At 34.1% G+C, this 21417-nt stretch overlaps 5 long non-coding RNA genes across 5 annotated transcripts; 2 read left to right on the top strand and 3 right to left on the bottom strand.

Annotated features, from left to right (window-relative positions):
• The first annotated feature begins 1004 nt into the window (after positions 1–1004).
• LOC138188869 (uncharacterized) lies at positions 1005–20994 on the top strand. Its single transcript, XR_011175720.1, has 2 exons — positions 1005–1927; positions 20887–20994. It is a non-coding gene; the product is annotated as an uncharacterized LOC138188869 (long non-coding RNA).
• Positions 2018–4797, bottom strand: LOC138188868 (uncharacterized). The gene is made up of 2 exons (XR_011175719.1): positions 4629–4797; positions 2018–3193 (listed from the first exon to the last, which is right to left on the bottom strand). It is a non-coding gene; the product is annotated as an uncharacterized LOC138188868 (long non-coding RNA).
• On the top strand, positions 5367–18003 carry LOC138188870 (uncharacterized). Its single transcript, XR_011175721.1, has 3 exons — positions 5367–5453; positions 17206–17321; positions 17656–18003. It is a non-coding gene; the product is annotated as an uncharacterized LOC138188870 (long non-coding RNA).
• On the bottom strand, positions 9077–11817 carry LOC138188867 (uncharacterized). The gene is made up of 2 exons (XR_011175718.1): positions 11017–11817; positions 9077–9838 (listed from the first exon to the last, which is right to left on the bottom strand). It is a non-coding gene; the product is annotated as an uncharacterized LOC138188867 (long non-coding RNA).
• LOC138188865 (uncharacterized) lies at positions 13609–17193 on the bottom strand. The gene is made up of 2 exons (XR_011175715.1): positions 15676–17193; positions 13609–14499 (listed from the first exon to the last, which is right to left on the bottom strand). It is a non-coding gene; the product is annotated as an uncharacterized LOC138188865 (long non-coding RNA).
• Positions 20995–21417: the final 423 nt, after the last annotated feature.

Here is a 21417-nt window from a genome sequence, read left to right as displayed (position 1 = left end):
TACTTGTCAGGATATTTATAATCAACAGTTTACAAAACACACATTAACATAATCGAAGAACTTTGAAGTTAGATAAATGCAGAACTATATAGTGTTCCAAAATTTATTTGCTTTTACGCATCCGAACTTAATGAACAAATTAGAACATTTAGAATTCTATGTCGCGGCTATATCGAAGGTGGCATGCAATTGGAGAATGCGTATTAGATGTTCGATAATAATACAATTACATGCTATGAACAAGTGTATGACAAGTGTGCTTAATCCTTATAATACATTTAGTCACAAAGTATCCATTCTCTCATTAGTCAACTCAGAAGTAAATACTGCTAATTATGTCACGATGATAACGTCGAGTCTTTACGCGTGATCTGTCATCAGAACTAAGCCGGCGGTATATGTGTATAACAAGCGTATATATACATACACGAACACAAAATGCAAACGAGCATGTTGATCGATGACATTTCTCCTGAGTTAAATAGCGAGATGATTTTGCACGTTCAATAAAAAACCTTATTTCGTTTCGGAATGATGTAAGCAAATTATTAAAAAAAGATAAGCTGATTTGTTATTCCTGAATTTGTCTTAACGTTATCCACAACAACTTATAGAAATAATTATGCATATTTAAGAAAACATGTAAAAGTGACCTTGAGACTTTTTAATGAAAAAAATTTGAGAGGTTTTGAAGTTGTTGCAGTCGAAAATAAGGTTCGGTTTTCAAGAAAATAACGCGTAAAAAAAACGCGTGGCCAACCTGGTCACGTGTGACGTACTCATAGATTTCAACGATATACCTTTTCTGAAAATTTGGTACTTTTAACTTACTGCATAGATTATCCTGTACGCATTTGGAACGTTCTCGTTGGTTGTGTCATCATTTATTTTGCCTCTTTATGTAATCACGGTCTTACGCGAATTTCTACAGTTAAGACCTTTGATCACCAAATATTAATAAGTTCGAATATTCCGAACTGTTCATTTCCGTGAAAAATGTTTCGGATTTAGCGATCTAAGATACCTCCGAAACGCCACATTCAGGTAACAAATTTTGCAGTTTGGACACTACCCTTTATCCGAAACCTTTTTCATATTTTTTTGTAATGCAATTTATTTTAAATTCGTCAATAATTAACTTTAGTTGAGAATATCTTTTTATCAGGTTATCAGGAGTGTTTATTAGTTTGTAGCGGCCGTTGCGCTGGCCACCCTGTTTAAATAATTTGTACGGATTTAAATACCCAAATTGCGACAGTTTTGAACAGTACTGATTCATAAGTTTACAAAGGGCCGCTTTTAATCCTTTCAAAAAGAGTTTATATTGTTAGTAGAGTTTTTAAGCTTTCTTAATATGCTTTTAACTACTTCGCAACTACAAACGAGACATTTCACGATTGTGATAGAAATCGTTCATAGTTATACTACGTCACGGACGAGATATCTTGTGCGCTTGCTTATTAAAACAAAAATTGCAATTACAGAAAAACGGAGTCACGGGACATCGTAACCACGTTGTAGTACGAATATTGTGTCGGGGGATAACATCTTCCTCGACAATATACAAACAGTATTGTGTCGCAAATAAGCTGTTCGTGTCATCGCGCGAATGGTATCGAGCCGTTACATATGTCGTCCATGGTTACGAACGGAGAGGAAATTGGAGTGCTCGCTCTTATGGATCTGCTTGTTCCCGTACTAGTGCTGCACCATGCGGCCGAGTGCTAAGTTCAACTCAAATTAACGTACTAAAGGATCTATAAAATTAAAGATCCGCCCTGCTTGGTCGTAATTTAGCATATACAAGAACCTATGTATTTAAACTGAAGGTTAGGGATCTACCCTATTTGGTTGTACACTACATAAACAAAAACCTGTTGGGTTTCACACTACGGAAACCTATTTAATCGTACGATTTTACAAAAAAGTTCATATCTACTCTTCTATCCGAGATAGACAAGTATGAGAATAACAAAATAGCGCAAGAATGAAACTAATTAATAAATCGTACGTTGCCTTAGAAAGAGAAATTCATCATTTACTATATTTTTGAACTATGATACATACAAAGTAGAATTAAAAATAGTACAAAATGTATATAATAATTTAGTAACAAAAACAAAGAAAATAAATAACATATTTACAAATATTGAACATAACTAATATGTATGTATATCTCTATAGAAATAGATCTATAAAGGAAAACAATCCAAAACGATTCAGTCAAAAACTTGTATTCTTTAAGTGTATATTTCTGCCTTAGAGGAAATCCCAACAGCTCTTCGCCTTTTCTTTTGACGTTTGAGACCTGCGCCTTTCTTTCTTGATGTCTTTTCGACCGCAGATCTTCCTCGACTGTAACGAAGAGATATACTTTGAATGCTCCTAGAATCATTGAAGGAATCGATTCTTTAGAAACTATGGAATTCAGAAAACGATAGTTTCATAGGCTGATTTCATAGTGATTGTTTTGCTGCAGTATATTTTTTAATTTCTGTTTCTTAGCCCATCTTTTTCCAACTTCTTTTTCTCCGTAGTTGAGCATGTATTTTGACCTTATATAATTGTTCCTACCTCAAGATATCTAATCTCTTCAACTTTTTACGCAATTGTTCTGTGGACAATTGGGTTCTTTCGACGTTTTATTTGACATATTTTATTTGTGCTTCCAAATTTTTATTTTCTTTCAACAGCAGAGCATGTTCATTTTGCAATTCTATTTCTCGGAATGTTTTCCTTAGGCTTTCCTTAATATGAACGTCGCAGCTTGCCTGCGATTCAATTGCTAGCCGTTCAATTGAATCCTCGTTACCTTAACGGTACTCTTGTATAGTCTAGCATTGGTATATTAACAAATAATTCATTTTCTTCTTATTATTATTTTATCCCTCCTTCATCCGCCTCTTGTTATTGTTGCAAGCGGTAGTAGTTGCATAGATGTCGTTTTTCTTGCTCTTGCCCTTCTTTTCTGATCAGCTGTTTTTCGATAACGTGCTGCCTTTCTTGTACATCTTTTCTTTCTCTTTCTCTTTTATTTTGTAATAAATTTATTGGTTGTTCGGATACAGTATGCTTTTTCATCTATTCGTATTTTTTGTATGATTTTGTTTGATGATTTCGGGTAAACAATGATCGGCACGAACTTCCATGCTTCTTAAAGAGTCGCAGATATAATATTTTGGGAAGAGATTGCCTGTTAAAGGAATAGTACATATTAATAATAAGCGAAAGTAACATGGATAAAACGAGTAAAGCATATTGATGTGACTGGGAGACGAGGTATCTCGTTTTATATTAAAATTGCCTGACCGAGAGGAAACCAGATACAAATATCGTATAGTACTTTATTTGACATTTACTTCCATTTGAGATAAAAAGAATTACAATGTATTTACGTTTTAGATAAACATCAAAGATATCAGTTATTGAAGAAAAAACTGAGCTGTATGTGGAACAGAAACGGATTCGCCTGCTTGCTCCGAAGTTTCAGGGCGCGCTGGGACGTAAAATCATAGGGTGAAAACTTGCGAGACTCGCTTTTTCAGCGATCGTCTCCTCCGTATTGTGTCGTCTTTCGTTTACGAAGAAACCTACGATACTTAGCCGATTTTAACAAATTATATCGTGTTTCGTGTCATCCTAATTACAAAAATATGACTGACATGTTGATGAAAGTTTCATAAACATTGGTAATGATCTGAAAGTTTTATTGTTGTATTGTTGCTTCGTCGATATTCGGTCTCGGATCCAGTAATACTATCTGCCATTATTTCTGTAGTCAGTAGTAGATGTTTAATAGAGAAAAGGTATATAGTTGTTTTATTGTAAATCCTAGGATATCATCAAAATGCTAAAATGTCCCTACTGCGAATATATTTTAATTGAAGGACTGGCTAAACTTCTTCTGCAGACACAACACTTTCTCAACTGTTATTGCGTTTTTGGATAATACAGGAAACATTTTGTAATTGTACGAAAATCGGGATTCAAGTGTTGCGATAATGGAGATACATAAACTATTCTAAATGTCGAAACTGAGATCCTAGACGTGTCGAACGTAAAAAGGGACAATGCGAGTGAAGGAGAAGGAGGGACTGAGAATCAACAAATATGAACGACCTGTGATAAGCTGAATAGTTCAATTCAAAATTTAAATTTTCTTATTCTTGATTTGTGATGAAACTTTTACCAACACGTTACTTACATTTTTATAACAAAAATATCATCAGACACTTCATTGTTCGAAGCATATTTGCTAACTCATTTCAATCGGAATGATCTCACAATATTGACCGTATAGCGATATTCCGTTATTCTGAACACAATATGTGTTTAAATAAATAATAAAATTTACCGTTTAAATCACGTAAAAGTAAGCTATGCAGTAGGCTAAAATTTCCAAACTTTATAAACGCAAGACTTTTGAACCACTGCATACCTATATTAGAAACATTTTTATGTCGGCTCTATTCTCTGTTGATATGAGTAATATCAGAAAATGTCGAAAAGGTTAAGAAGGATGGTGGCCAGAAACGAGATTTAACCGAGAAAATGCCGGCCGTTAATGTGTTAATTTAGAACATTAACAGATACAAAACACACGTATGCACAGTATACTATGTACTTACCAACTTTTCAAATTCATTCTTTATGAAGGGGATTGTCTTTTTTCGGAAAGTGATACAGATGATATTCTCGATGTCGACTGTTGTTACATCGATGTACACGTAAATATTTTCTCACGGAATCAGTCCCCGCAAGTTTCGCAGCATTCGGGGTACACGACGTCGCAAAAAGAGAAAAGCGCGAGAAATGAAATAAAAAAGGACAAAATTAAATAGAATAAGGAAAAATCCATATAAGAAATGATGTTTTTTTTCTTCGACAAACATTAGGTTCGGTTATGTGCGGTAGACGACAGACGAGTAAATCTGGGTAAAATTTGTTTTTCCCAAGATTCGTTAGAAGTTCCGAGGTAAGGATGGGGGTAGCACGCGGATTGGAATGTTTGCAAATTCATTGGATGAGAAAGGATTGATGGAATAAGAAGGTAAACGCTAACGTCTATTGGTTACCCTAAGGTAGCAACTGACCGATTCAATTAGCCTTGAAAACACGTAAAGTTGGGAAAAATTGCAGGTGGCAATATTTTTATACAAACAGTCGCTATTTTATATTAAAAGGTTTTTTAATTCCATGCTTTTGAAATCTTATCAATAAAATGTGTTTTACAACATTGTCTGCTAGAAGACAGACGCTACCCCACCATCGTATACCATTCCAGAAATGCTGCTGATTATGAGATTATAATCAATCCACTCCGATTGTCAATTCCTCCCTAAATTATGTTGTCGTTTGTCTCTTGTTTTTCCTCGACAACGAACGAACATGCTGTTCACAGAACCATTGGAGAACCGTTTTCTTCATCTTCGCTAGTAAACAACTCACAGACAGTTATTAAATATGTTATATTTGCTAGATGATGTTTTTAATCAAGTTCGGAAAGGATAATGTTAGCAATTTAATATTTATTCTTTTTACATAAAACCATCGATTATTCTGCCAAGGATACTTCAATCAAAATGATATCGTTTGCATTTTGTAAAGAACTGGAAATTGTAAAGATTTTTGTATTCTATATATATTATTGTATTCTTCATATCATTCTACGACGGATGAATCTTCTACATCGAACATCCATACATGAATCAATCAGAATGACACTTTTTGCGTTTTGTTAATATGATTCCTCGATACCGTTTGAAAAAATGTTTGGTTTCTTCACGGGAAGAAATACTCAGTAAACGTGGAATTTTTCACAAGATTTATAAAAACAAATTTTACGCAGATTCAGTCTGTAGTCTACCGCAGACAACGAAATACATATGTAGCACAAATAAATACTGTTACGCCACGAGGCTTACCATAAGCCGTGTCCCTTGTCACGTAAACTTGTGGGTTATATGAAGAAAACAAGATAGCTGAGCCGTAACGCAACTATTAACTTTATTTTTTTTATTAAACTTTATTTTTCGCTTAATATTCACAATTGAGTACACACTGATCAAGTACGCAACTGGTCTGAGGGTAGAAACCGGTAAAGATATGTTGACTATTCTAAGGATACAGAATAAGTGAGTTTTACTGACGGTACTGTGTCTGAGGAAAGCTGGGGGTGGGTGTGTCTAAGGACACGGGACCATCGTATTTGTTGATGACAATTTTGGTTAGGAAAGTGAGGGCAGTAGATACCGCTTTCGATTGGATAATAAGAAGGTTGGTGGACCAGGAAGGTTTTAGTCGCCCTCGAGAGAAAGTTCCTAACGGAAGATACCAAACGTGAGGAAAACTGAGGAAACAAAAGATACTTGTATGGTCTGAAGGATCTTAATATGAAAATGCCAAGACCCATGGTGGGTCCTTAAGACTACTGAGGATACGCGCCAAGGATGTGCAGACACGTGGTTGCCATCTTGCCCACGGTGTGTGACCTGGCCTCTGATGTGGATTGATGTTACACCTTAACCATCGCTCGTGGTACTACAATGTTGCAGAGAGATCGTCTTATAGGACCGGCGAAATATATACAATGTAGCGACAAGCGCATAGTTGTCATCAAGCAGCGAGTTCTAGAAACGTCGATTCGCTTTCGGTCCGTTATTTCATCTACACGAAGAAGGTGTCATACGCGATTATAGGCGCGCACGGTGACGTGACCCGAGCGTAGTGGGGGTCGTCTCCCACAGAACACAAAGAAAAAATCGAAGGGCAACAGTATCATTTGAGGATTCAAACGTTATGCATCGAGAGGTCTAGACGAATAAAGTCAAAGCCGCTTAGTCAAACGGAATGCATGGAGAGGTTCGGACGAATAAAATCCGGGTCGCTTAGTCTAACAAATACTTCGAAAACTATCATAAAGTCGGGTCGAATTACTAACAAACTAATTGTATTTATCATTAAATAATTTGAGACGTGTCCATTATATAATTTTAAATATTGTTAAATATACAAGTTTTATATTAACCCTGTTAATTCAGTGTTAAACTCATTTGAATCACTTCTGTTATCTTAATCGAAACAGGAGAACGACAAATTCGCGGTGTCAATTATTAGAATCGTAGCGAGAATTTACGCCTCTCGCCCATGCGTTTTCCTTGCGACCGCGTCTCTCCGCGAACGATCGTACCAAACGGTCGTTTTATAAAAGGAAAAGTAATTTTGTATTCCGTACATGGTATTATTCTGTGATAAATATCTATCCTAGAAATGAAAAGATTTAAAAAAAAAAAAAAATTATGGACATAGAAGAACACTCTTCAGTTTACGATGAACAAGAATCTGTCAGCAACCGACAACGGTATGGAAACATATGAAAAGCTATTTACCACCGAATCAGAGTTGAATATTATAAATAAGGGTTTACGTAAGGGCAAGATTGAAAGAAATTATCGTTGAGAGCAGAGAGTGAAACTGGGTCTGATGGAACAGTTTGGTAAGAAATAGATGCTAATCCCAAACCTGGCAGGATATAAGTTCATAATATTTTTAGGCATATGCTAAATGGCATATAATGAAAGGACAAGTAAAGACGGCATTTTATTTTACCATTGGTCACCGTATAAAGGGATCATATAATAAAAAGTACGGAGAACAAGCATTTAGAGCATTGGGAACTAAGGGGGAGCTAGATGCAACAAAACTAGATGCATTTATTTCTCTACTATATGCCCGCGGTACATATCAGGTAAAAAATTTAACTGTCTCGTATTTGTGGAATAAAATTTGGAGACCTACATTTTTTTCAAAAACAATGTGCAGGAATGACTTTCCTGAAATTATGAGGTTTATAGGATTTGATAAGAAGAGTGACTGAAGCCAACGTTTTCGAACCAATAAATTTGCAATGGTATCTACAATATGAGCCAATTTACAGAGAATTCACAAAATTGTTATAAACCTGGTGCATACATTACTTTTATATAAAGAATCGCGGGAAAAAACCATACAATATAACTATCAACAAGTTCATATTCATTACTACAAAAAATTTGTCAAGTAAAAAACTGTAACAATTAGAAAATTACGAAAATTTGTTTAAGATACAGGAAATATATGTGCGGCAAATGTATATTTGATAATAAAATAATTTGTGAAAATGCATCTAAGTTGAATAAGATGTACCTCTATATAAATAAAAGTGTAATTTTATTTAAGACTATAATTGAAATTAAACAAAAGTAAATTTGGACGAAATTTTATGAAAGTTCATCATTTTATATACATTTAGTTAGAAATTAACCATTATCTAAGATAAATCATAAAAACTATTACTTCTTTCATCACCGGTCATTTTCACCGCACACGGTAGGGTAGGTATACACGAAGTGTCGGTAGGTTTAGTGTTAAATGATTAAATGCTCTTAATAATTGTCATAATAATTATGCATTCATTTCGGGTTGCATTATTGAATTTTATTAATTCTTATATTTTTAATATTACCGTAACTGTTACATTCTTTATAGTATAAACGTGTTCTTATAAAATGTAAAATGATCTCTCCCTCGTTTCTGGTAAAATCTGTCCGCAGTTAAAAATAGTACTTAATGTTAATATAATAATTTAAAATAAGAAACAAAGAACATAAATAATACATTTAGAAATATTGGACATATTTAATATGTATGTATATCCCTATACCAACAGACTATTCTATAAAGGGAAACCATCCAAAATGATTCAGTCAAATACGTGTATTATATAAATGTAGATTTCTGTCTTGGAGGAAATCCCAACTGCTCTTCGCCTTTTCTTTTGACTTTTGAGACATGCGTCTTTCTTTCTTGATGTCTTCCAGGCCTCAGACCTTCCTCCGCTGTATCGAGACATTATTCTTTGAATGCTCCTGGAATCATTGAAGGCATCGATTCTTCAGAAACTATGGAATTCAGAAAACGATTGTTTCACAGGCTGACTTCATAGCGATCGTTTTCCTTTATCTTACGAGTAAAAGAGTTTCCGGGGTCAGCAGGAAACAGCATCTTCGCTTTCTACGACGAAGCGTCCTCTTTTTGGTGGAAGATGTCGTGATTCATCTTCAAGGAATTTTTTAGTTGTACAATTTTTTCTGGTGCAGTAAATTTCTTAGTTTCTGTCTCTTAGCCCATCGTTTTGCAACCTTTTCTTCACCGAACTTGAGCATGTATTTTGACCTTTCATAAATGTTTCCACCTCAAGACATCTAACCTCTTCAACTTCTCACGCAATTGACTTCTGGACATTTCGCTTCTTTAGAGGTTTTATTTGACATATTTTATTTGTGCTTTCAAATTTGTATTTTCTCTCAAACAGCAGAGCATGTTCATTTTGCAATTCTATTACTCGGAATGTTTTCCCTAGGCTTTCCTTAAAATGAACTTGTCTGCGATTTAATCGCTAGCCGTTCAATTGAATCCTCGTTATCTTAACGGTACTCTTGTATAGTCTAGCATTGGTATATAACTAAATAATTCATTTTCTTCTTCTAATTATTTTATCCCCCCTTCATCCGCTTCTTGCTATTGCTGGTAGTGATAGTAGTTGCATTGATGTCCTGTTTCTTCCCCTAGCCCTTCTTTTCAGACCAGCTGCTATTCGATATCGTGCCGTCTTTCTTACACAATTTCTCTTTCTCTTATATTTTGTAGTAAATTTGTTGATTGTTCGGATACAGTATGATTTCTCTTCTATTCGTATTTTTTGTATGATTTTGTTTGATGATTTCGGGTAAACAATGATCGGCTCGGGCATCCATGCTTCTTAAAGGGTCGCAGGTATAATATTTTAGGAAGAGATTGCCTGTTAAAAGAATAATACATATTAATAATAAACGAAAGTAACATGGATAAAAGGAGGAAAGCATATTGATGTCGCGAGACGAGGTATCTCGTTTTATATTAAAATTGCCTGACTGAGAGGAAATCAGATACAACTTACGATGCTTAGCCGATTTTAACAAATTATATCGTGTTTCGTGTCATCTTAATTACAAAAATATGACTGACATGTTGATGAAAGTTTCATAAACATTGGTAATAATATGAAAGGTAATAATATTGTTGCCTCGTTGATATTCGGTCTCGGATCGAGTAATACTATCTGCCATTATTTCTGTAGTCAGTAGTAGATGTTTAATAGAGAAAAGGTATATAGTTGTTTTATTGTAAATCCTAGGATATCATCAAAATGCTAAAATGTCCCTACTGTGAATATATTTTAATTGAAGGACTGGCTAAACTTCTTCTGCAGACACAACACTTTCTCAACTGATATTGCGTTTTTGGATAATACAGGAAACATTTTGTAATTGTACGGAAATCGGGATTCAAGTGTTGCGATAATGGAGATACATAAACTATTCTAAATGTCGAAACTGAGATCCTAGACTTGTCGAACGTAAAAAGGGACAATGCGAGTGAAGGAGAAGGAGGTACTGAGAATCAACAAATATGAACGACCTGTGATAAGCTGAATAGTTCAATTCAAAATTTAAATTTCCTTATTCCTGATTTGTGATGAAACTTTTACCAACACGTTACTTACATTTTTATAATAAAAATATCATCAGATACTACATTGTTCGAAGCATATTTGCTAACTCATTTTAATCGGAAAGATCTCACAATATTGATCGTAAAGCGATATTCCGTCATTCTGAACACAATATGTGTTTAAATAAATAATAAAATTTAGCGTTTAAATGATTATCACGTAAAAGTAAGCTATGCAGTAGGCTAAAATTTCCAAACTTTATAAACGTAAGACTTTTGAACCACTGGATACTTATATTAGAAACATTCATATGTTGCCTCTATTCTTTGTTCATATGAGTGCTATCAGAAAATGTCAAAAAGGTTAAGAAGGATGGTGGCCAGAAACGAGATTTAACCGAGAAAACGCCGGCCGTTAATGTGTTAATTTAGAACATTAACAGATACAAAACACACGTATGCTCAGTACGAATACTTTGTACTTACCAACTTTTCAAATTCAATCTTTATGAAGGGGATGGTCTTCTTTCGGAAAGTGATACAGATGATATTCTCGATGTCGACTGTTGTTACATTTGATGTAGACGCAAATATTTACTCATCTAACCATTCTCTGGAAAATTATAACATAAAAACCTGAAGCAAACTACACAATAGAACGCAGCTGTCGGCTATAACGATGTCGCAAAAATGTAATGAAGTGGTAAAGGATGCATGTAGAAAGAAAATAAATTAACGCATAAAGATATCTATATTCGATTTCAGATAATGGTCTATGTATGACAAACATTATTTTCAGTTATCTGCGGTAGACGACAGACGAGTGAACCTACGTAAAATTTGTTTTTCCCAAGATTCGTTAGAAATTCCGAGATAAGGATGGGGGTACCACGCGGATTGGAATGTTTGCAAATTCATTGGATGAGAAAGAATTCATGGAAGGAGAAGGTAAACGCTCACGTCTATTGGATATTCCATGATAGCAATTGACCAATTCAATTAGCCCTCAAAACACGTAAGGTCGGGAAAAATTGCAGGTGGCAATATTTTTACACAAAAAGTCGCTATTTTATGCCGAAAAATTTTTTTAATTCCATGCTTTTGATATCTTATTAATAAAATGTGTTTTATAGCATTGTCTGTCAGAAGACAAACGCTACCCCACCATCATCTACCATTCCAGAAATGGTGCTGATTGTGAAATTATAACCAATCCACTCCCATTGTCCATTCCCCCCTAAATTATGTTGTCGTTTCTCTGTTGCTTTTCCTTGACAACGAGCGAACATGCCGTGTGACCGAACAGAGAGCCGTTGGAGAACCGTTTTCGTTCATCTTCGCTAGTAAACAGTTCACAGACAGTTATTAAATATGCTAGATATTGTCTAGCATATTTAAAATGCTAATATTGCTAGATGATGTCTGTAATCATCTTCGGAAAGGATAATGTTACCAATTTTATATTTATTCTTTTTATATAAAGCCATCGATTATTCTGCCAAGGATAGTTTAATCAAATTGAAATCTTTTGCATTTTGTAAAGAACTGGTGGTTGTAAAGATTTTTGTATTTTATATATATTATTGTATTCTATATATCATTCTACGACGTATGAATCTTTTACATCGAACATCGATACGTGAATCAATCAGAATGGTATGGTAGAAGTTATAACCGTTTATTTTCAGGTAATTTTTGTCGGTGAAGTAAGTTTCAAATATGAGCATTACGTCGATTTGCTGTTGTTTTAAGAAGAGTTCTAAGAAGAGTGTTGAGCTAGACCGTTGGCATTCCAAAGAGCTATGCGTCTTGGTTTTATTTTGCGTCGGGGCGTATTAATTTATCCATAATGAGTGTTAATAACGATAGTAAGTTATTAATTTGTTCTGATTGTTTCTCGATTAATTTTTCGAGTCTGGAGAAGTTTTCCGTGTTTCGTGAATTGGGAACACTATTTTGAGAATGGTCACTATGGATTTTCGGATTGTTTTGATTTTCTTAAACTGCCTGGGCATGGGAGATTGAAGGAGTAGAGAATTTTTGAGGACTGAGTACTTGGTTGGTTATCTGTTTGACTCTGGGTTTAGGATACTTACTTTTGTACAAGGTTTTGTAGGCTGAGCAACCTTTATAGTTCGCAGGATGCTCTCCATGACAGAGGATGCACTTCGCAGGGGTTTCTGGAGATTTAGTGCACTGATCAGTGGGGTGAATACCTGCACATTTAACGCAGCGGAAATTATGGTTGCAATATTTCTGCGGCAAATGTATATTTGATAATAAAATAATTTGTAAAAATGCAGCTAAGTTAAATAAGATATACCTCTACATAAATAAAAGTGTAATTTTATTTAAGACTATAACTGAAATTAAACAAAAGTAAATTTGGACGAAATTTTATGAAAGTTCATCATTTTATATAGATTTAGTTAGAAATTAACCATTATCTAAGATAAATCATAAAAACTATTACTTCTTTCATCACCGGTCATTTTCACCGCACACGGTAGGGTAGGTATACACGAAGTGTCGGTAGGTTTAGTGTTAAATGATTAAATGCTCTTAATAATTGTCATAATAATTATGCATTTATTTCGGGTTGCATTATTGAATTTTATTAATTCTTATATTTTTAATATTACCGTAACTGTTACATTCTTTATAGTATAAACGTGTTCTTATAAAAAGTAAAATGAACTCTCTCGTCTCTGGTAAAATCTGTCCGCAGTTAAAAATAGTACTTAATGTCAATATAATAATTTAAAATAAGAAACAAAGAACATAATACATTTACAAATATTGGACATATCTAATATGTCTGTATATCTCTATACCAATAGACTATTCTATAAAGACAAACCATCCAAAATGATTCAGTCAAAGGCGTGTATTATATAAATGTAGATTTCTGTCTTCGAAGAAATCCCAACTGCTCTTCGCCTTTTCTTTTAACTTTTGAGACCTGCGTCTTTCTTTCTTGATGTCTCCACGGTCTCGGACCTTCCTCCGCTGTATCGAAAAGTTATTCTTTGAATGCTCCTGGAATCATTTAAGGAATCGATTCTTCAGAAACTATGGAATTCAGAAAACGATTGTTTCACAGGCTGACTTCATAGCGATCGCTTTACTTTATCTTACGAATAAAAGAGTTTCCTGTGTCAGCAGGAAACCGTATTTTCGCTCTCTACGATGAAGCGTCCTCTTTTTGCGAGAAGATGTCGTGATTCATCTTCAAGCAATTTTTTAGACGTACAATTTTTACTGGCGCAGTAAATTTTTTAGTTTCTGCCTCTTAGCCTGCCGTTTTGCAACTTTTTCTTCACCGAACTTCCTTTTGAACTTACATAAATGTTTCCACCTCAAGGCATCTAATCTCTTCAACTCTTCACGCAATTGATTTCTGGACATTTCGGTTCTTTAGAGGTTTTATTTGACATATTTTATTTGTGTTTTCAAATTTTTATTTTCTCTCAACAGCAGAGCATGTTCATTTTGCAATTCTATTTCTCGGAAAGTCTTCCCCAGGCTTTCCCCAATTTCAAAGTCGCAGGTTGTCTGTGATTCAATTGCTGGCCGTTCAATTGAATCCTCGTTACCTTAACGGTACTCTTGTATAGTCTAGCATTGGTATAGTACCAAATAATTCATTTTCTCTTCTGCTTATTTTATCCCCCCTTCATCCGCTTCTTGCTATTGTTGGTAGTGATAGTAGTTGCATTGATGTCGTGCTTCTTCCCGTTGCCCTTCTTTCCAGACCAGCTGCTTTTCGATATCGTGCCGTCTTTCTTGTACAATTTCTCTTTCTCTTTTATTTTGTAATAAATTTGTTGGTTGTTCGGATACAGTATGCCTTCTCTTCTATTCGTATTTTTTGTATGATTTTGTTTGATGATTTCGGGTAAACAATGATCGGCACGGACATCCATGCTTCTTAAGAGTCGCAGGTATAATATTTTAGGAAGAGATTGCCTGTTAAAAGAATAATACATATTAATAATAAACGAAAATAACATGGATAAAAGGAGGAAAGCATATTGATGTCGCGAAACGAGGTATCTCGTTTTATATTAAAATTGCCTGACTGAGAGGAAACCAGATACAACCTACGATGCTTAGCCGATTTTAACAAATTATATCGTGTTTCGCGTCATCCTAATTACAAAAATATGACGGACATGTTGATGAATGTTTCATAAATATTGGTAATAATATGAAAGTTTTATCGTTGTATTGTTGCCTCGTCGATATTCGGTCTCGGACCGAGTAATACTATTTGCCATTATTTCTGTAGTCAGTAGTAGATGTTTAATAGAGAAAAGGTATATAGTTGTTTTATTGTAAATCCTAGGATATCATCAAAATGCTAAAATGTTCCTACTGTGAATATATTTTAATTGAAGGGCTGGCTAAACTTCGTCTGTAGACACAACTCTTTCTCAACTGTTATTGCGTTTTTTGATAATACAGGAAACAGTTTGTAATTGTACGGAAATCGGGATCCAAGTGTTGCGATAATGGAGATACATAAACAATTCTATATGTCGAAACTGAGGTCCTAGACGTGTCGAACGTAGAAAGGGACAATGTGAGTGAAAGACAAGGAGGTACTGAGAATCAACAAATATGAACGACCTGTGATAAGCTGAATACTTCAATTCAAAATTTAAATTTTCTTATTCTTGATTTGTGATGAAACTTTTACCAACACGTTACTTACATTTTTACAATAAAGATATCATCAGACACTACATTGTTCGAAGCATATTTGCTAACTCATTTTAATCGGAAAGATCTCACAATATTGATCGTATTGCGCTATTCCGTTAATCTGAACACAATATGTGTTTAAATAAATAAGAAAATTTACCGTTTAAATCACGTAAAAGTAAGCTATGCAGTAGGCTAAAATTTTCAAACTTTATAAACGCAAGACTTTTGAACCATTAGATACTTATATTAGAAACATTCATATGTCGCCTCTATTCTTTGTTCATATGAGTGCTATCAGAAAATGTCAAAAAGGTTAAGAAGGATGGTGGCCAGAAACGAGATTTAACCGAGAAAACGGCGGCCGTTAATGTGTTAATTTAGAACATTAACAGATACAAAACACACGTATGCACAGTACGAATACTTTGTACTTACCAACTTTTCAAATTCAATCTTGATGAAGGGGATGGTCTTCTTTCGGAAAGTGATACACATGATATTCTCGATGTCGACTGTTGTTACATTTGACGTAGACACAAATATTTACTCATCTAACCGTTCTCTGCAAAGTTATAACATAAGAGCCCGAAGCGAACTATTCAATATAACGCAGCTCTAGGCGAATACTTCGTCGCACAAATGTAAGAAAGCAGTGAAGCATGTATATAAAAAAGAAATAAAGTAACGCATAAAAATATCCATGTCCGATTTCAGATAATGATCTATATATGACAAACATCATTTTCGGTTATCTGCGGTAGACGACAGACGAGTAAATGTGGGTAAAATTTGTTTTTCCTAAGATCCGTTAGAAGTTCCGAGGTAAGGATGGGGGTACCACGACGATTGGAATGTTTGCAAATTCATTGGATGAGAAAGGATTGATGGAAGAAGAAGGTAAACGCTCACGTCTATTGGTTACCCTAAGATGGCAATTGACCAATTCAGTTAGCCTTCAAAACACGTAAAAAATTGGTCGGGAAAAATTGCAGGTGGCAATATTTTTACACAAAAAGTCGCTATTTTATATTAAAAATTTTTTTTAATTCCATGCTTTTGAAATCTTATTAATAAAATGTGTTTTATAGCATTGTCTGCCAGAAGACAAACTCTACCCCACCATCGTATACCATTCCAGAAATGCTGCTGATTATGAGATTATAATCAATCCACTCCGATTGTCAATTCCTCCCTAAATTATGGTGTCGTTTGTCTCTTGCTTTTCCTCGACAACGAACGAACATGTCGTTCACAGAGCCGTTGGAGAACCGTTTTTCTTCATCATCGCTAGTAAACAGCTCACAGACAGTTAGTAAATATGTTACAGTTGCTAGATGATGTCTTTAATCAAGATCAGAAAGGATAATGTTACCAATATAATATTTGTTCTTTTTACATAAAACCATTGATTATTCCGCCAAGAATAGTTTAATCAAAATGAAATCGTTTACATTTTGTAATGAACTGGAGGTTGTAAAGATTTTTGTATTTTATATATATTATTGTATTCTATATATCATTCTACGACGGATGAATGTTCTACGTCGAACATCGATACATGAATCAATCAGAATGACACTTTCTGCATTTTGTTAATATGATTGCTCGATACCGTTTGAAAAAATGTTTGATTTCTTCACGGGAAGAAATACTCAGTAAACGTGGAATTTTTCACAAGATTTATAAAAACAAATTTTACGCAGATTCAGTCTCTCATCCACCGCATACAACGAAATACATACATAGCACAAACAGTTATTTCATAGCCTGAGTTGTCTCTCTTAGTTAAAAAATTTTCCAGCTAAAATATCTCTACCTAATTTCAATTGTCATTCGTTTTTATTTTGTTAAGTACTTTAAATTATGTGTTTATTAACTTGCATTTTACTTTTGTAGATACGTCTTCACGGATGTGTGCGTTGTTTTTTGTAGCTTATTTCAAGCTTTTATGGCATGGATTCGCAGAAAATGGTTAGGTCAGTGGATATTCGCGCCTATGCAACAGCGGTTCATACGAATGGCACCAACTGTACCATTTTCCGAAAGAAGAGGATGTCATTCGTAAATAATTTCAAAAGTTGGTAAGTACAAGGTGTTCTCTACATACGTGTGTTTTGTATTTGTCAATGTCCTACATTAGCAAATTAGCATATTAACGTCCGGCATTTTTTCGGCACTTATACGAATGGAAAATACGGACAACATATAAAACTTTTTCACTTAGGAATCCTTCAAAATTTTCACATATTTAAAGTTCGGTATTTTTAGCCTATTGTATGACTTATTTTCATGTGACAACCACTCAGACGGCAAATATTATTATTTATTGAAACGCATATTGTGTTCAAAATATCACTTTGCTGCACACAAAGCAGATGTTTTGCAGTGCAACAATACGTTTTTAAAACTTTCCAGTTATTAGAAACAGTTTTAGAAAACGACCACAATTTATGGACAAGAACAACCTAACGGCGCGGAATTTTTTGGAATTAGCATACTTTTTCCTTTTCTTAAACTTTGCGTACTTTGTTATTTTATTGCCTGTGAATCATTAATTGGAAACTCGAACATCCCCGTCACCTCAGGGCCTGTCCCTACCTGATAAGCTTAACGTAGGAGTTGATCCTTCTCCTTCTTAGAGACATACATTCACCGGTTCATTCACATGTATTTATCAATCATATTGAACCAAGAATGCCAGTGGAAAATTAACAACGTCGAGGTACATCAGCGAGATATCCTATCACGTAATGGGAAGCGTAAGAATTCTTCCGAAGGTCGATGCGAATAGTGAAAAGAATTGGACCTACGCATTCCAAGTAGATCGACATTCATTGTATCAGCAATAAGTGGTCATAATGAGAAAATAAATGGAATCAGTACAAAGAAAAGGCTATCTAAATGTCAGATAACAAACAAAATCAGTAATAACAAATAATAACTGCTGTTACACCCCTAATCTTGTAATACAACTATCCATCCCACGATCAATATAGCCAGTAGCTTTCAAGGCCTATCAACTCAAACCCATGTTAATCCTAAGGAACTGCCACAAAATTTAGCATTTTTTACAGTACATTGTTGCAAACATTTTAAAAGTCGAAAAATTTCTTAGGGTTATTGCTCAGTGATATAAATCATCGGAAAAGCTTTCCCAACTCCACCCTTGAGTAACGTTGGTGGAGAACGGTTAATACTCATCAATATTTTCGTATAAATATCGCCGTCACAGATCATATTTTTACTTGCTATTGTTTTTTCGACAAGAACACATCTCGGCTTGTAAGTCAATTAGTCGACATCTAAACTTGTTATCTGCAAAACTCAGCCAGAAAGCATCTCAGATCGTCTTGTGAAAAGTTGTTATAAATGGAAAAGTAAAGCATATCAAATGTGGCAATAATTTTTTATTCCGTACATGGTATTATTTTATGACAAATATCTACCCTAGAAATGTCAAGATTAAAAAAAAAAAATAACGGACATAGGAGAAGACTGTTCAGTGTACGACGAACAAGAAACATCAGCAGCTAACTAAAAACGACATGGAAACACATGAAAAGCTATTTACCACCGAATCAGAGTTGAATATTATAAATAAGCGTTTACGTAAGGGCAAGATTGAAAGAAACTATCGTTGAGAGCAGAGAGTGAAACTGGGTCTGATGGAACAGTTTGGTAAGAAATAGATGCTACTCCCAAACCTGGCAGGATATAAGTTCATAATATCTTTAGGCATATGCTAAATGGCATATAATATAAGGACAAGTAAAGACGGCATTTTACTTTATCATTGATCACCGTATAAAGGGATCATATAATAAAAAGTACGGAGAACAAGCATTTAGAGCATTGGGAACTAAGGGGGAGCTAGATGCAACAAAACTAGATGCATTTATTTCTCTACTATATGCCCGCGGTACATATCAGGTAAAAAATTTAATTGTCTCGTATTTATGGAATAAAATTTGGAGACTTACATTTTTTTCAAAAACAATGTGCAGGAATGACTTTCCTGAAATTATGAGGTTTATAGGATTTGATAAGAAGAGTGAGTGAAGCCAACGTTTACGAACCAATAAATTTGCAATGGTATCTACAATATGAGCCAATTTACAGAGAATTCACAAAATTGTTATAAACCTGGTGCATACATTACTTTTATATAAAGAATCGCGGGAAAAAACCACACAATATAACTATCAACAAGTTCATATTCATTACTACAAAAAATTTGTCAAGTAAAAAACTGTAACAATTAGAAAATTACGAAAATTTGTTTAAGATACAGGAAATATATGTGCGGCAAATGTATATTTGGTAATAAAATAATTTGTAAAAATGCATCTAAGTTGAATAAGATGTACCTCTATATAAATAAAAATGTAATTTTATTTAAGACTATAATTGAAATTAAACAAAAGTAAATTTGGACGAAATTTTATGAAAGTTCATCATTTTATATACATTTAGTTAGAAATTAACCATTATCTAAGATAAATCATAAAAACTATTACTTCTTTCATCACCGGTCATTTTCACCGCATACGGTAGGGTAGGTATACACGAAGTGTCGGTAGGTTTAGTGTTAAATGATTAAATGCTCTTAATAATTATAATAATTCTGCATTCATTTCGATTTGCATTATTCAATTTTATTAATTCTTATATTTTTAAAATTACCGTAACAGTTACATTCTTTATAATATAAACGTGTTTTTATAAAAAGTAAAATGACCTCTCTTTCGTCTGTGGTAAAATTTGTCGGGGTTTAAATACGCATTTGAAAACGAACTAAATTACGACAATTTTAAAAAATATAGATTCATAAGTTTACTTATGCCCGATTTCAATCTTTTTAAAAAGAACAGATCAAATGACCGGCTTCAATGTTTAATCGAAAGTTTCACATTCATTGTTATTTTTTTGTTCAACTGACTTTATGTAAATTCTTATATTATCTAGACAATTGATTTTTCAATTTGTATTAATATAAGAATGTTTGCAAAAGTTAGATGTACGAAATAACAATGAATGTACAATTTTAAATTAAATTTTGAGAACGGTCATGTGACCGGGCCTGGTTACTGCTAATTTACTTTTAACCATGAACAAGATATATTACAATACGATATTGTTGATACGATAATACGGCTGAGTCATTTCGCGATTACAACACAATATCGTTCACAGTCATACTACGTCATGGTCCAGATATCTGGTGCATTTGCTTATTACAACAAAAGTTGTAATAATAAAGAAGCACACTCACGGCACATCTTACCAATGTGTAGTATGAATATTGTGTCGGAGGATAACATCTTCCGTAACAATATACAAACAGTATTGTGTCGCGAATAAGCTGGTCGTGTCATCGTGCGAATGGTATCGTGCCGCTACATATGTCGTTCATGGTTACGAACAGGGACGAAATTGGAGTTCAACTGAAATTAACATGCAAAAGGATCCATAACATTAAAGATCTGCCCTGCTTTGCCGTAATTTATCATATACTAGAACCTTTGTATTTAAGCTTAAAGTTAGGGATCTACCCGATTATGTTGTATGCTGACATAAACAAGAATCTGTTGGCTTTCACACTACGGAAATTATCGTTACTATTTAATCGTACGTTGCCTAAGAAAGAGAACTTAATCGTTTACTATATTTTTGAATGATGATGTATGTTAACTAGAGTTAAAAATAGTAAAAAATGACAAAATAATAATTTAAAATACGATACAAAAAACATAAATAATACTTTTACAAATATTGGACACATCTAGTATGTATTTATATCTCTATACCAATAGACTATTCTATAAGGGGAAACCATCCAAAATGATTCAGTCAAAGACGTGTATTATATAAACGTAGATTTTTGTCTTCGAAGAAATCCAACTGCTCTTCGTCTTTTCTTTTGAATTTTGATACCTGCGTCTTTCTTTCTTGATGTCTTCCAGGCTTCGGACCTTCCTCCGCTGCATCGAAACGTTATTCATTGAATGCTCCTAGAATCATTGAAGCAATCGCTTCTTTAGAAACTATGGAATTCAGAAAACGATTGCTTCACAGGCTGACTTCATATCAATCGTTTTGCTTTATCTTACGAATAAAAGAGTTTCTGGGGTCAGCAGGAAACCGCACCTTCGCCCTCAACGATGAAGCGTCCTCTTT

This window comes from Bombus flavifrons, chromosome 17 (genome assembly GCF_040668555.2).
Source record: "Bombus flavifrons isolate JBK064 chromosome 17, iyBomFlav1_principal, whole genome shotgun sequence".
Taxonomy (NCBI): Eukaryota; Metazoa; Arthropoda; class Insecta; order Hymenoptera; family Apidae; genus Bombus; species Bombus flavifrons.
The sequence above is the reverse complement of the archived record's forward strand: the minus strand, read 5'-3'. Positions and strand labels throughout refer to the sequence as shown.